Below are 15748 nucleotides of genomic sequence, written 5' to 3' on the forward strand. Positions count from 1 at the left end.
CATTTACACTTACGTACGGTTTACGTGATTTTCAAAAGTGTACCTCACAGCATGATACCCAAGCTGTTCACACGAAGGGGATTAGCAAGACAGTGCCTTAACAACAAATTAGTAAGGACATTGACCCCCTACCATATTACAAATTACTAATTTCAATTTCTAAAGATGTACCTGACAGCATGACACACAAGCTGTTCACACGAAAGGGGATTAGCTAAGTAATGTTTTAATATTAAATTAGGTAGGATGACTCATCTACAGTTACGTACGTTATACGTGATTTTCAAAAATGCACCTCACAGCATGATACCCAAGCTGTTCACACTAAAGGGATTAGCAAGACAGTACCTTAACAAATTAGTAAGGACATTGAACCCCTACCATATTACAAATTACTAATATCAATTTCTAAAGATGTACCTCACAGCATGACACACAAGCTGTTCACACGAAAGGGGATTAGCTAGGTAATGTTTTAATATTAAATTAGGTAGGATGACTCATCTACAGTTACGTACACTATACGTGATCTTCAAAAATGCACCTCACAGCATGATACCCAAGCTGTTCACACTAAAGGGATTAGCAAGACAGTGCCTTAACAAATTAGTAAGGACATTGAACCCCTACCATTTTACACTTTAATAATGTAAATTTTCAAAAGTGTACCTCACAGCATGATACCCACGCTGTTCACACTAAAGGGATTAGCAAGACAGTGTCTTAACAACAAATCAGTAAGGTCATTGACACCCTAACATTTTACACTTTAATAATGTAAATTTCCAAAAATGTACCTCACAGCATGATACCCAGGCTGTTCATACGATGGGGATTAGCTATAAAATGTTTAAATAAGAATTTAGATATGATGACACACAGTTATGTACGACTTACGTGATTTTCAAAAATGTACCGCACAGCATGATACCCAAGCTGTTCTCTCAAAGGGGATTAGTTAGGTAATGTTTTAATATTAAATTAGATAGGGTGACTCATTTACACTTACGTACGGTTTACGTGATTTTCAAAAGTGTACCTCACAGCATGATACCCAAGCTGCTCACACGAAGGGGATTAGCAAGACAAGGCCTTAACAACAAATTAGTAAGGACATTGACCCCCTACCATAATACAAATTACTAATGTCAGTTTCTAAAGATGTACCTCACAGCATGACACACAAGCTGTTCACACGAAAGGGGATTAGCAAGTTAATCCCTTAATATTAAATTAGTAAGGCTTACTCATTCCCATATTGCACTTCAATAATGTAAATTTCCAAAGACGTACCTCACAGTATGATACCCAAGCTGTTCTCTCAAAGGGGATTAGTTAGGTAATGTTTTAATATTAAATTAGATAGGGTGACTCATTTACACTTACGTACGGTTTACGTGATTTTCAAAAGTGTACCTCACAGCATGATACCCAAGCTGTTCACACGAAGGGGATTAGCAAGACAGTACCTTAACAACAAATTAGTAAGGACATTGACCCCCTACCATATTACAAATTACTAATGTCAATTTCTAAAGATGTACCTCACAGCATGACACACAAGCTGTTCACACGAAAGGGGATTAGCAAGTTAATCCCTTAATATTAAATTAGTAAGGCTTACTCCTTCCCATATTGCACTTTAATAATGTAAATTTCCAAAGACGTACCTCACAGCATGATACCCAAGCTGTTCTCTCAAAGAGGATTAGTTAGGTAATGTTTTAATATTAAATTAGATAGGGTGACTCATTTACACTTACGTACGGTTTACGTAATGTTCAAAAGTGTACCTCACAGCATGATACCCAAGCTGTTCACACGAAGGAGATTAGCAAGACAGTGCCTTAACAACAAATTAGTAAGGACATTGACCCCCTACCATATTACAAATTACTAATATCAATTTCTAAAGATGTACCTCACAGCATGACACACAAGCTGTTCACACGAAAGGGGATTAGCTAGGTAATGTTTTAATATTAAATTAGGTAGGATGACTCATCTACAGTTACGTACGTTATACGTGATTTTCAAAAATGCACCTCACAGCATGATACCCAAGCTGTTCATACTAAAGGGATTAGCAAGACAGTACCTTAACAAATTAGTAAGGACATTGAACCCCTACCATTTTACACTTTAATAATGTAAATTTTCAAAAGTGTACCTCACAGCATGATACCCACGCTGTTCACACTAAAGGGATTAGCAAGACAGTGTCTTAACAACAAATCATTAAGGTCATTGACACCCTAACATTTTACACTTTAACAATGTAAATTTCCAAAAATGTACCTCACAGCATGATACCCACGCTGTTCATACGAAGGGGATTAGCTATAAAATGTTTAAATATTAATTTAGATATGATGACTCACAGTTATGTACGACTTACGTGATTTTCAAAAATGCACCGCACAGCATGATACCCAAGCTGTTCACAGGAAAGGGATTAGCAAGATAATCCCTCAATAACAAATTAGTTTGGCCTGCTCATATATTGGTCACTACTCATATTCATTATTTCAATCAACTTCTAAAAATCACTTGGTCAAAATTCTCGTATAATTTATCACTTTTTCAGATAGTCTTTGTTTCTTTCTCCTTGCAGTAAGAAGAGTTTCAAGTTGAACACTTGCAGTGTTGAAGTGGGTAAGCAAACAAACTTAACTAATAGAAATCTTCCTTTGTTCATGTATTTGAACTGGACCATTTTAGCCAGCCAGAATATCCCCCAATAGTAGACATTGCAACATTTAACTTCGCTTCCAAATCCAAAAACAAACTGGTAAGTTTGCGTTTATTAAGCAACTACTCCTATTCCCAAGGCACTACTCCTATTCAATTTTTCAAACAACTTCTAAAAATTAGTTGATCAAAATTCTAGTTTAATTAATCATTTTGTTTTCAGAGAGTCTTTGTTTATTTCTCCTTGCTGACAGTTTCAAGTTGAACACTTGCAGTGTTGAAGCGGGTAAGCAAACAAACTTAACTAATAGAAATCTTCCTTGGTTCATGTATTTGAACTGGACCATTTTAGCCAGCCAAAACTTCCCCCTATAGTAGATAATACAACACTTCACTTCACCTTTAAATCCAAAAAAGAAACTGGTAAGTTTACTTTTATTAAAACATGTTTTTGAGGTAGGAATATATACCCAATCATTGAATTAAAAAAACCGTTGAAAATCATAAAATTCTCACGATATTAGACAATTAGTCACCATTTTATAGTCAAAATTTATCATAAAATCACAATAACATCATAGCACGTCACAATTAGGTCATAGTGTTGTCATAATTACGTCATAATGACATCATATTTACGTCATTTTGTCGTCACAATTACGTCATAATGACATCATATTTACGTCATTTTGTCGTCACAACTACGTCATTATGTCGTAACAATTACGTCATTATGTCGTCACAATTACGACATTATGTCTTCATAATTACGTCCTTTTGTCGTCACAATTACGTCATTATGTCGTCATAGTTACGTCATTTTGTCCTCGCAATTATGTCATTATGTCGTCATAATTACCTTAATCCCTTAATACTAAATTAGTAAGGCTTACTCATTCCCATATTGCACTTTAATAATGTAAATTTCCAAAGACGTACCTCACAGCATGATACCCAAGCTGTTCTCTCAAAGAGGATTAGTTAGGTAATGTTTTAATATTAAATTAGATAGGGTGACTCATTTACACTTACGTACGGTTTACGTGATTTTCAAAAGTGTACCTCACAGCATGATACCCAAGCTGTTCACACGAAGGGGATTAGCAAGACAGTACCTTAACAACAAATTAGTAAGGACATTGACCCCCTACCATATTACAAATTACTAATGTCAATTTCTAAAGATGTACCTCACAGCATGACACACAAGCTGTTCACACGAAAGGGGATTAGCAAGTTAATCCCTTAATATTAAATTAGTAAGGCTTACTCCTTCCCATATTGCACTTTAATAATGTAAATTTCCAAAGACGTACCTCACAGCATGATACCCAAGCTGTTCTCTCAAAGAGGATTAGTTAGGTAATGTTTTAATATTAAATTAGATAGGGTGACTCATTTACACTTACGTACGGTTTACGTAATGTTCAAAAGTGTACCTCACAGCATGATACCCAAGCTGTTCACACGAAGGGGATTAGCAAGACAGTGCCTTAACAACAAATTAGTAAGGACATTGACCCCCTACCATATTACAAATTACTAATATCAATTTCTAAAGATGTACCTCACAGCATGACACACAAGCTGTTCACACGAAAGGGGATTAGCTAGGTAATGTTTTAATATTAAATTAGGTAGGATGACTCATCTACAGTTACGTACGTTATACGTGATTTTCAAAAATGCACCTCACAGCATGATACCCAAGCTGTTCATACTAAAGGGATTAGCAAGACAGTACCTTAACAAATTAGTAAGGACATTGAACCCCTACCATTTTACACTTTAATAATGTAAATTTTCAAAAGTGTACCTCACAGCATGATACCCACGCTGTTCACACTAAAGGGATTAGCAAGACAGTGTCTTAACAACAAATCATTAAGGTCATTGACACCCTAACATTTTACACTTTAACAATGTAAATTTCCAAAAATGTACCTCACAGCATGATACCCACGCTGTTCATACGAAGGGGATTAGCTATAAAATGTTTAAATATTAATTTAGATATGATGACTCACAGTTATGTACGACTTACGTGATTTTCAAAAATGCACCGCACAGCATGATACCCAAGCTGTTCACAGGAAAGGGATTAGCAAGATAATCCCTCAATAACAAATTAGTTTGGCCTGCTCATATATTGGTCACTACTCATATTCATTATTTCAATCAACTTCTAAAAATCACTTGGTCAAAATTCTCGTATAATTTATCACTTTTTCAGATAGTCTTTGTTTCTTTCTCCTTGCAGTAAGAAGAGTTTCAAGTTGAACACTTGCAGTGTTGAAGTGGATAAGCAAACAAACTTAACTAATAGAAATCTTCCTTTGTTCATGTATTTGAACTGGACCATTTTAGCCAGCCAGAATATCCCCCAATAGTAGACATTGCAACATTTAACTTCGCTTCCAAATCCAAAAACAAACTGGTAAGTTTGCGTTTATTAAGCAACTACTCCTATTCCCAAGGCACTACTCCTATTCAATTTTTCAAACAACTTCTAAAAATTAGTTGATCAAAATTCTAGTTTAATTAATCATTTTGTTTTCAGAGAGTCTTTGTTTATTTCTCCTTGCTGACAGTTTCAAGTTGAACACTTGCAGTGTTGAAGTGGGTAAGCAAACAAACTTAACTAATAGAAATCTTCCTTTGTTCATGTATTTGAACTGGACCATTTTAGCCAGCCAGAATATCCCCCAATAGTAGACATTGCAACATTTAACTTCGCTTCCAAATCCAAAAACAAACTGGTAAGTTTGCGTTTATTAAGCAACTACTCCTATTCCCAAGGCACTACTCCTATTCAATTTTTCAAACAACTTCTAAAAATTAGTTGATCAAAATTCTAGTTTAATTAATCATTTTGTTTTCAGAGAGTCTTTGTTTATTTCTCCTTGCTGACAGTTTCAAGTTGAACACTTGCAGTGTTGAAGCGGGTAAGCAAACAAACTTAACAAATAGAAATCTTCCTTGGTTCATGTATTTGAACTGGACCATTTTAGCCAGCCAAAACTTCCCCCTATAGTAGATAATACAACACTTCACTTCACCTTTAAATCCAAAAAAGAAACTGGTAAGTTTACTTTTATTAAAACATGTTTTTGAGGTAGGAATATATACCCAATTATTGAATTAAAAAAACCGTTGAAAATCATAAAATTCTCACGATATTAGACAATTAGTCACAATTTTATAGTCAAAATTTATCATAAAATCACAATAACATCATAGCACGTCACAATTAGGTCATAGTGTTGTCATAATTACGTCTAATGACATCATATTTACGTCATTTTGTCGTCACAATTACGTCATAATGACATCATATTTACATCATTTTGTCGTCACAACTACGTCATTATGTCGTCACAATTACGTCATTATGTCGTCACAATTACGACATTATGTCTTCATAATTACGTCCTTTTGTCGTCACAATTACGTCATTATGTCGTCATAGTTACGTCATTTTGTCCTCGCAATTATGTCATTATGTCGTCATAATTACCTTAATCCCTTAATATTAAATTAGTAAGGCTTACTCATTCCCATATTTTACTTTAATAATGTAAATTTCCAAAGACGTACCTCACAGCATGATACCCAAGCTGTTCTCTCAAAGGGGATTAGTTAGGTAATGTTTTGATATTAAATTAGATAGGGTGACATAATGACGTAATTGCGAGGACAAAATAACTTAACTATGACGTCATAATGACATAATTGTGACGACAAAAGGACGTAATTATGAAGACATAATGTCGTAATTGTGACGACATAATGACGTAATTGTGACGACATAATGACGTAGTTGTGACGACAAAATGACGTAAATATGATCTCAATATGACGTAATTGTGACGACAAAATGACGTAAATATGATGTCATTATGACGTAATTATGACAACACTATGACCTAATTGTGACGTGCTATGATGTTATTGTGATTTTATGATTAATTTTGACTATAAAATGGTGACTAATTGTATAATCACGTGAGAATTTTATGATTTTCAACGGTTTTTTTAATTCAATAATTGGGTATAATAATTGGGTATATATTATGTCGTCATAGTTACGTCATTTTGTCCTCGCAATTACGTCATTACGTCGTCATAATTACGTCATATTTGATAAAGGACATTTCATTTCCGTTTTATTTTCATTTTTCTGATTTACAGAATTGAGTGCAGTGGAGTACAATAATCATTCCAACTTCTGACAAATTTTTATTCCATCGCAACTTTCATTTTAACAATTGTTTTTACTCCTCCTTTCTCACTTCCAATCTAACATTATTTTTTATTTTCAGCGAAAATGCCCAGAAATTCTAACCCAAAGGAACAGTGTTCTTCATGCAATAAGCTTATTATGAAATCCAATATGAGCAGACATCAGAAGCTTCACGCAAAAAGATGTTCACAATGCTCACAGTCATTTCCTGACCAAGATAAATTGCAGAAACACATTGCCTCTAAACATGCTCCATCTCTGATTATCAAGAGAAAGTTTTCCTGTAGCGGCTGTCCCTTATCCTTCTCCACTTATTATCAACTTCTACATCACAAACGAAACAGCCACCAACGTTCAACTCCTAGCACCTACGAGGAAGTAGACTTAACTATCTATGGAGACTCTCCCGCTCCTCATAGCGAACTTCAAACGGTCCAACACTTTCTGAGAGACTCGGTTCTTGAATTGTCCAGAAAGAAAGTTCACAACTTCAAAATAATGGAGATCAACCATAAAACAGTGATCGACAAATTGGATTGTGTTTACAACGAGTTACCCAGTTCAGCTAAAATCAATATTTCGTTTGGATTCGTGCTGCAGAGTGTGCAAAACCCTGACGAATTTCGCTACTACTACGCAGCAGATAACAACCCTGTTTTCCTAAATCCCATGGTTCTCTCTGATGACTCAGATCTCAATTATATTAAATCAATGCTGAGACAAGATGAATTTTTACCAAATCTAATTAATCAACGTCCAGACACAAAGTGGAAGTTTTATTGTGTTACAAATGTCACTTTCTTTGTATTTCTCCTCAGTGGTGTTCCGCTAGGATGCATAGAACAACCTGTTCCATCAGTCAAGAATCCAATAGTTAAATGTTTTGTATCTGACTGCGAAAACAAACCCTACCAAGACAACTTGTGTATGTTCCGTGCATTGGCCTACGAATTACATGGCAGCAATGAGCTACAACAAAATACAATGGAATTGATGCAGATGTTTCTCTCAGCGACAAGGAGAGATGACGAAACCTTCCCAGGAATACATGAAGACGATATTCCTGTTCTTGAGGCTCTAGTTGACAGAAACATTCAAGTTTACTCAATATTTTTTGACGAACAATCGGAAATGCTTGCTGAACTTACTCGACGCTCCTCGATGAAACGTTCAAAGACAACTTCGTTACTGAGATATGAAAATCACATTTGTTGGACAGCAGACATCAACAAATTCCTCAAAAAGTTCCGGCGCTACGTATGCGATCAGTTTTTCGACAGATCCTTCAAACTTTTGCGACACATGCAAAACTGCTCCGAAAACACGCAACACAAATATCCAACAGGGGCCTATCAGTTATCGGAAACTATTTTCGAGCGCTTGGAAGATGTAAAAATTAATGTTCCGCAGGAGCTGAGGTTGTCTTCTAATCCTATCGTATTCGATTTCGAGTCAATAACAGTCCCCGACAGTGCACTCAGAAACACAGAATTGACTTCTTGGATAGGAAAACATGTCCCCATTAGTGTGTCAATATCCTCGAATCTGCTCTCCGAACCAATTTGTATTTGCAACGAAGATCCGCTTCAACTAATCCGTGATTTTGTATCCAGCTTGAGTAATATAGCGGAAAAGAGCACGCTTCTAATGAGGGAGAAACTCAATGAGGAACGAAGCTGAACCCGAGGTGGAGGAAGACGAAGATCTTGAAAATAGGAGACTGAGAAGCGAGCTCAGGGTGATATCAAAATTGAGACAAGATTTTGAAAATTATTACAGTACCATACCTGTTTTCGGATTCAACAGCTCTCGGTATGATTTAAATCTAATAAAAGAGTATCTTCTGCATCACCTCTTAATAGAAAAAAAACGTTATTCCTAAAGTGATTCGAATGGGGAATAAATATATTGGCATGAAATTTCTTGGTCTACAGTTTCTGGACATTTTAAACTTCCTGGGAGGAGCGACAACTTTGGATAATTTCCTAAAAGCCTATGGAGCGAGTGAAGAGAAAGGTTTCTTCCCCTATGAATGGTTCGACAGTATTGAGAAGTTGAATGTATCCCAAATGCCACCAATTGACAGCTTTTGGAGCAAGTTGAAGAATCAAAACGTTCTTTCAGTCGATTACGATAAGTTTGTGGAATTGAAAAACGGTGGAATAGAGCAGGATGAAATTTTGAAGAAGTTGAGACTGAAGAAAGTTCCACAAAATTCCGAAGAAAATTACTTGGAGCTCCAAAATATATGGGAAAGAGAAGGTATGCAGACGTTTCGTGACTTCCTCATGTGGTACAAAAACAAAGATGTCGAACCTACACTTGAGGCTATGAAGAAAATGATCAGTTTTTACCACTCAAGACAAGTAGACATGTTGAAGTTGGGCTACACTCTTCCCAACTTGGCAAACAGGTTCCTTCATTCGTCAACAGATGCAGCTTTCTTTCCGTTTTGTGAGAAGGATAAAGAATATGATAATTACATTCGAAAGTGGCTAACAGGGGGACCCTCAACTATCTTTACAAGGTATGCAAAAGTTGGTGAAACAAAAATTCGAGAGTCAGAAAACGTTTGCAAGTCCATCGTCGGAATAGATGCCAGTCAGTTGTACCCTTTTTCCATGACAAAAGAGATGCCAACAGGACCCTATACAAAGTGGGAGTACAATGAAGAGACTGAAAAATTTCATCCGAAGAGGAACTGGAGAAGCTACTTTGAACAGCAGGTCATGGACTACTTCCAACAGGTTCACCCCAATTGTAAAATACAAACCCAGTTCGCACACAAGAAACAGTGTCCTTATTCGGTCCTTATTTAGTTGATGGGTTTTGTAACCATTGCAACACGGTTTTTGAAGCGATGGGTTGCTTCTTTCATTTTTGTCCGTGTCAAGAGGAAAAACCGCTTCTCTTCGAGGACATAGAAAGCGGATTGAAGCGGAGAGAACGTGACAATGATAGAAGAGAGTACCTGAAGGGATTGGGGTTAAATAATGAAGAGATCTGGGAGTGTCAATGGAAGAAGTGGAGGAGCGAAAACACAAATGGGGTTAAAGACTTTCTCAAGTTAAATTATCCCTTCCAACCATCGATGAACAAAAACTCGCTCATGGAGAAAATTAAACGTGGAGAACTGTTTGGTGTCGTCAATTGTAGTCTTGAAGTTCCAGAGGAAATGTATCCTTACTTTGAAGACTTTCCTCCAATTTTCAAGAATTGTGAAGTTGGACGAGATGATATTGGGGACCATATGAAAGAGTTTGCAGTACGCAACAAATTACTATCCAGACCCAGAAAAATGCTCATTTCCAGTTTCAAGCTTGAACGAGGACAAGTTATTACACCACTTTTGTTATTTTATCTAGAAAAAGGTGTGATCCTAAAAGACGTCTTTTGGTTTCTCCAATACACTCCCCGGCGCTGCTTTGAGACATTTGTTCAGAATGTTGTCGATGCCCGCCGCGAAGGAGACCAGAATAAGGAGTCAATAGTCGTTGCGGAGACAATGAAGCTGATTGGAAACAGTTCGTATGGATATCAGATCATGGACTGTAGTCGACATACGAATACCAAGTACGTGAAAGGATCACAGGTGGACAAATTTATTAACAATAGGTTTTTCAAGACTATGAATGAGCTACCAGAGCAGATATATGAGGTAGAAATGAGCAAGTCGCGTATCGATCATAAAGAACCAATAATTGTAGGCTTCTTCATCCTCCAGTACGCCAAACTCACCATGTTACAACTTAAATACAACTTCTTCAGCCCTTTCTGTGATAAGAACAAGTACGAACTCATTGAAATGGATACCGACAGTCTCTACATGGCCTTAGTGAAGAAAAAATTGAAGACATCATTCGACCAGAAATGCGATCAGTGTGGTACTGGATGAGACAGAGCGACTGCAATGATAACTTTGCAGCAAATTCTAGCAGCAATTTCTTCCCACGAGAAGGTTGCAGAAAACATGCTGCCTTTGACAAGAGAACTCCTGGACTTTTTAAGGAAGAATTTAGATCCTCTGAAATGATTGCTCTTTGTTCAAAGACGTATTGCTGTTATGATGAGGAAACAGACACAGTTAAACTATCAAGTAAAGGACTCAACAAGAGCAACATTGAGGAGCCCCTAAACAAGTATAGAAAAGTTCTGTTCAATGAGGAGCGAGTTTATTCAACAAATCGTGGCTTCAGAGTTGTTGACAACAAGAAAGTTTGTACCTATGAACTAAAGAAATGGGACTTTCATATTTTTATCCCAAGCGTAAAGTCTGTGAAGATGGTATTCACACTACTCCTTTAGATTTAAAACTCGTTTTCATTAATCTTATATTTAAATCGCCTCTTTACTTATGTTTTTAATTCACAGTTTTCCTACCAAAATCTCTTTTCAACAAAAGACCTTTTTTTGAAATAACTGAATTAGATACAAATACACATACAAATAATTAAATACAAAATTACAAAACCTCAATAGAAAGTTTTGAAAACCATTTGCAACATTTTACGGATTACTGTTTAAAAATTTCAAGATTTTGGTTTTCAAAACTCACAAAACATCAGCAAAGAACTTCAATATATGAAAATCATTTAAATATTTGGATGAGACTTTGGAAAATAACACATGTGCAAAATAAATAGCTATAAACCACACAATTCTGAATCTTGGAGTTTCTCCTGTACTAATGAACCAAAGTTTGCTCTTGTCCTGATGCCATATTTTTCCAAAACTTCTCCCATCGAATCACCGTAGAACAACTTTCCATTTTTATTCGCAAGCAAAATCCAGTGGGAGCCCGGTTGAGTAGATGGATCTATGTTGATTATACAAAACGTGTTTGTAGGTAAATTTTTTGGTCGAAGGTCTGCAGGGAAGGAACCGAGGTATTTGAACTTTAGGTGTGGGAACCTGTTGACAACATGTAAGAGTTGTTGATTATCCATTTTTGGTGACTGATCCCTCCTTATCAATTGCAATTGAACTTATACGTTCACCACTAACAAATAACTCTACAGTATTGGTCAAATTGTTAGCAAAGTAGAGCTCCAAACGAATTCCTGCTCCAACTACATCAGGAAAATGCATTTCGACATTGGCCTCCTGTGTTGAAGTGATATCGAAAAATAAATGAAAATGATTTTCAAAATCCTTGTATTGAATGTTAGGACCGTCATCATCAAATTTGAGTGCTTTCATCTTTTCAGCATAAGCTCTCACGTGATTTTCAGTTTTCAAGTTTACAATAGTTTGATTCCCACGCACAATTTTAACTTGTCGAAGACCAAATTTACGAAAATGGAACGGATTCGTGTTGTATGTTCCACTGAACTCATTATTCAGATTCATAGCAATATCAATCAATCGAATTGGTTTGTTTGAAAATATATTTTCTTGTATAAACTGGTTCTGTCCAGCGGGAATAATAAACGTCTTTGGAAGTTCTTCATTATAGTAAAATATGGCAGGTTCTCGAAGCAGTCTGCTTTTGAAACTTCTCATCCAGTTATCTGAGATCGCTACCTGTCTAGTAAACAGGCAAGTTCAGCCCACCAGTATCGATCATATAGAACGCTGGAGATGATCGGATCAATTTCACTCTGAGGTTGACATTTGGGAGAAGTAAAGTTTCACAAGCAAATAGACCTATTGCCAACGGACCGTAAAAAGTAAATTCATCTTTATCTTTTTGAAAAACAACATCTGTAAATGATATTTTTGTAAAATCGTTCGGCTCAATCTCGTATCGATATCCTTGGCACTGGGATAAGCTCTCCTTGGTTCCTTTTGTTCCTGAAAATTCAGCAGAGACAAAAGCTTGGTGAGCATAAAGAGAATTGGCACTGTGAACTTGTTCATTGTTTAGATAGACTTCGCAATTAGAGAAAAGTGAATGAAGAGCGTTGTTTACCAATAATGTTTCTTCGGCATTATCCAAACGTGTTCGATCGCCTTTAATAACCCTTCCTCTGATGAATAATCGAGTAGATCGCAAGTCAGTGAAAATATTACGATCAGTTTCCAATTGAAATTCGATTGTTGATTCGTTTAAGGAATTTGTTGGAAATATTTGTTGTTCATTGGACCAAAAAATTGGGTCTAAAATTGGAACTTTCCCAAAAAAGTCGAGCATAGAGTGAGACAAGGAATTCATTTTAGCCGACCGTTTTTTATAATGATAATTGAGGAAATGATCAAGTTTTTTTCTGGAATAATAAAGTAAGTTGAACTTGACCAATAGGGAAGAAGGGAACAAGCTGTCCAGCAGCGTTTCGTAAGTCTACATGGATACTGTGGAAGTTCGATTTGATTACTTTATGGAATCTCAAGTGTTCGAAACTGCGATAACTCAGAACCTGCGATCTCTTAAAATCTCATCATTATGGAATTCTCGGTGTTTGAATGGAAAGGAGCGTAGAAGAGGACATTTCACATCACCGACTGAATTGGGTTCAACTATATCCAAGTAGAGTAAAACTGTATGTGTTCCAGTAATATCAAAAGGGAGATCTGCCGTTGCCCAGGACTTGGTGTTGTATGATCTTTTCGAATAAGGCATAACAGGTTTGTCAGCTTCAACGCCCAAGTTAGCAGCCAAACTTTTGCTGAATGATACATTTTGAGATTCTCTATTGCAAAAAGTTAGTCTTCGACTTTTTTTGTCGATGTTGATGGAAAATTGAGGATCTAAGTTTTTGGGAAGTTGTGCTTTTTTGGGAATATCTGTAAGACTCTTTACAAATTCATCCATAGAGTTAAAAACTGCTGGTGGAATGGCAAAGACATGCTTGAATTTCTCATCATAGTGAAAGGTCATCAATCCTCCTTCAACGTTATAACATATACCGGGATATGATACTTCGACTAAAGCTACTTCCCAAGATCCATCCAGTTCAATTTTGTCGTGAAGAAAATTAGTGAATGAAGTCATTGTATTTTGAGGATAAACTTGAGAGGAAGCGTTGGATACTAATTCAAGATAAAAACGAATTCATGATGTTTGACTGTACTCTGTGACGTTTGTTTGGGAAAATGATTAGTCAAGGTTCTTCAGAAAGTCTTTCCGAACTTTTTGCCGAACGATACTTTGTCTCGTGTTTTTCCTCTTTTTCATACCACCACCAACTTGTTTTCGTATTGTTGATTTCGCAGTCTTTACTGCTTTTTTAATTGAAGTCTGTCCTGATAAAACACCTCCAATTTCGGGAATGGCTGACTCGATTACATCTCGTCCAATTTTTTTGCTGCAGGTAAAACGTATTTCTTGAGAATTGGGAGAGTTGTTCTAGCGACTGTTCTAGCCAAGGCTCCAAAGCCACGCCCTCTCTGACGAGGAACTCCTTTAAAATAAGGCAGATTGTAACCGTCCATTTTCTAGCGCGACTAATTGAAAAAAGATTATTTAACTTTTGACAATTCTTGCTCGTAAAAGATTCCATCAATGTTTTCTCCTTTCTGATCAACAACAAAGTAAGTCGGGAAAGGAGCCAAAGTGTTTAGAATTAGGAAAATTTCATGTGTATAGTGAGGCTTATATCCTTTTTGAAAATTGTGCCCTACTAATACCAACCGAACTTTATCACCTACTTTAAAATTAGGCTTCTTGTTTTTTCGTAGTTTCATCCGCTTGTACATGACAGTCAAAAAGTCAGCATTGACTACATTTTTGGGTGCCAAACCAATACTTCGATTTATTCTAGAGTTGATGATGTCAACAAACATTTGCAGGTCTTTGATGTAAGATAATGTGTCGTTTTCCTCCAGGTAGCGGTAAATTAAGTTTTTCAGGGTTCGTATAGCTCTCTCGCCAAAAGCTACTTTTGTTTCACTATAAGTGTGATAATATTTGACTCCCACATCCTCGCAGAAATTGGCCATATCTCCGAAAAACTCGTTTCCTTGATCTAGCCATAATTTTTTCGGGAAATTGAGTTCGTTCTTTTTCGAACACATTTTGATAAAAGCTGCTTTCACACCCTCTGCTCCTTTGCTTCGTAATGCTTCTACTCGCAAGAATCGAGAAAAAACATCGACAGTAACGAGTAAAAAGTTGATACCTCGGTTCCATTGTGATAGTTTATCCATTTGTGCAAGATCCAAACACCAAATCTCATCAATATAGCGAGCATGCGCATTTAGCCGGGGAAATTTTCTTCTGATCCCTTTGTACTTCGTATAAGAGTCTTTTGATTGTAAAAATTCTGTAACTTTCTCGCGACTTATTCCACTTGATTTTGTTAGGTTGTTGATAGAACCGAAAGCTGTTGGTCCCTTCCCTTTATACAACTTCTGCAATTTGATTCTATCTGAAACTGTAATTGAACCAGTCTGGACCATACTGTGTCCTCAAAATGTTGTTTTTAACCAGATATGGTCTCAGATTTAGAACTTTAAGCATTAGGAAATACTTTGGATCAACTGGAGCGTTTTTCAATTTGATTGAATGAAGGAATGTTTTTATATCAACTCCAGTGTCAACGTTGTCAACAATAATTGTATTGGAAAGAGAAACTTTCAACCGTTTGTTTTCGTAAAATTCTTTCAAAGTTTTCAATGTCTCGGGACTGTTCTTATAGTGAAATTCCAGATCTGTCTTAAGTTCTTTAGTTGGACGCTCGGTTTTTTCGGAACTAATTTCTTCTTTCGCTTTTTTGATAACTGGAAAAACAGTTTCTTCCTTTTTAGAACTCGCAGGTGGGTTCCGGTAATTTCCTTTTTATGGTCTCCCACAGTTCTTTTGGAACAAGAACAAACTTTTTGACCTCACTCATTGAAGAAATTTGAAAATTTGTTCATACAAGGTTGATATATGTT

The 15748-nt window shown here is 36.3% G+C and overlaps 1 protein-coding gene across 2 annotated transcripts in view; it reads right to left on the reverse strand.

Annotated features, from left to right (window-relative positions):
- LOC142348119 (lipoxygenase homology domain-containing protein 1-like) overlaps positions 1-15748 on the reverse strand; it is a 208432-nt gene that overhangs the window by 124513 nt on the left and 68171 nt on the right. The window lies entirely within an intron of this gene.

This window comes from Convolutriloba macropyga, chromosome 10, assembly GCF_964194025.1.
Source record: "Convolutriloba macropyga chromosome 10, txConMacr16.3, whole genome shotgun sequence".
Classification (NCBI taxonomy): Eukaryota; Metazoa; Xenacoelomorpha; order Acoela; family Convolutidae; genus Convolutriloba; species Convolutriloba macropyga.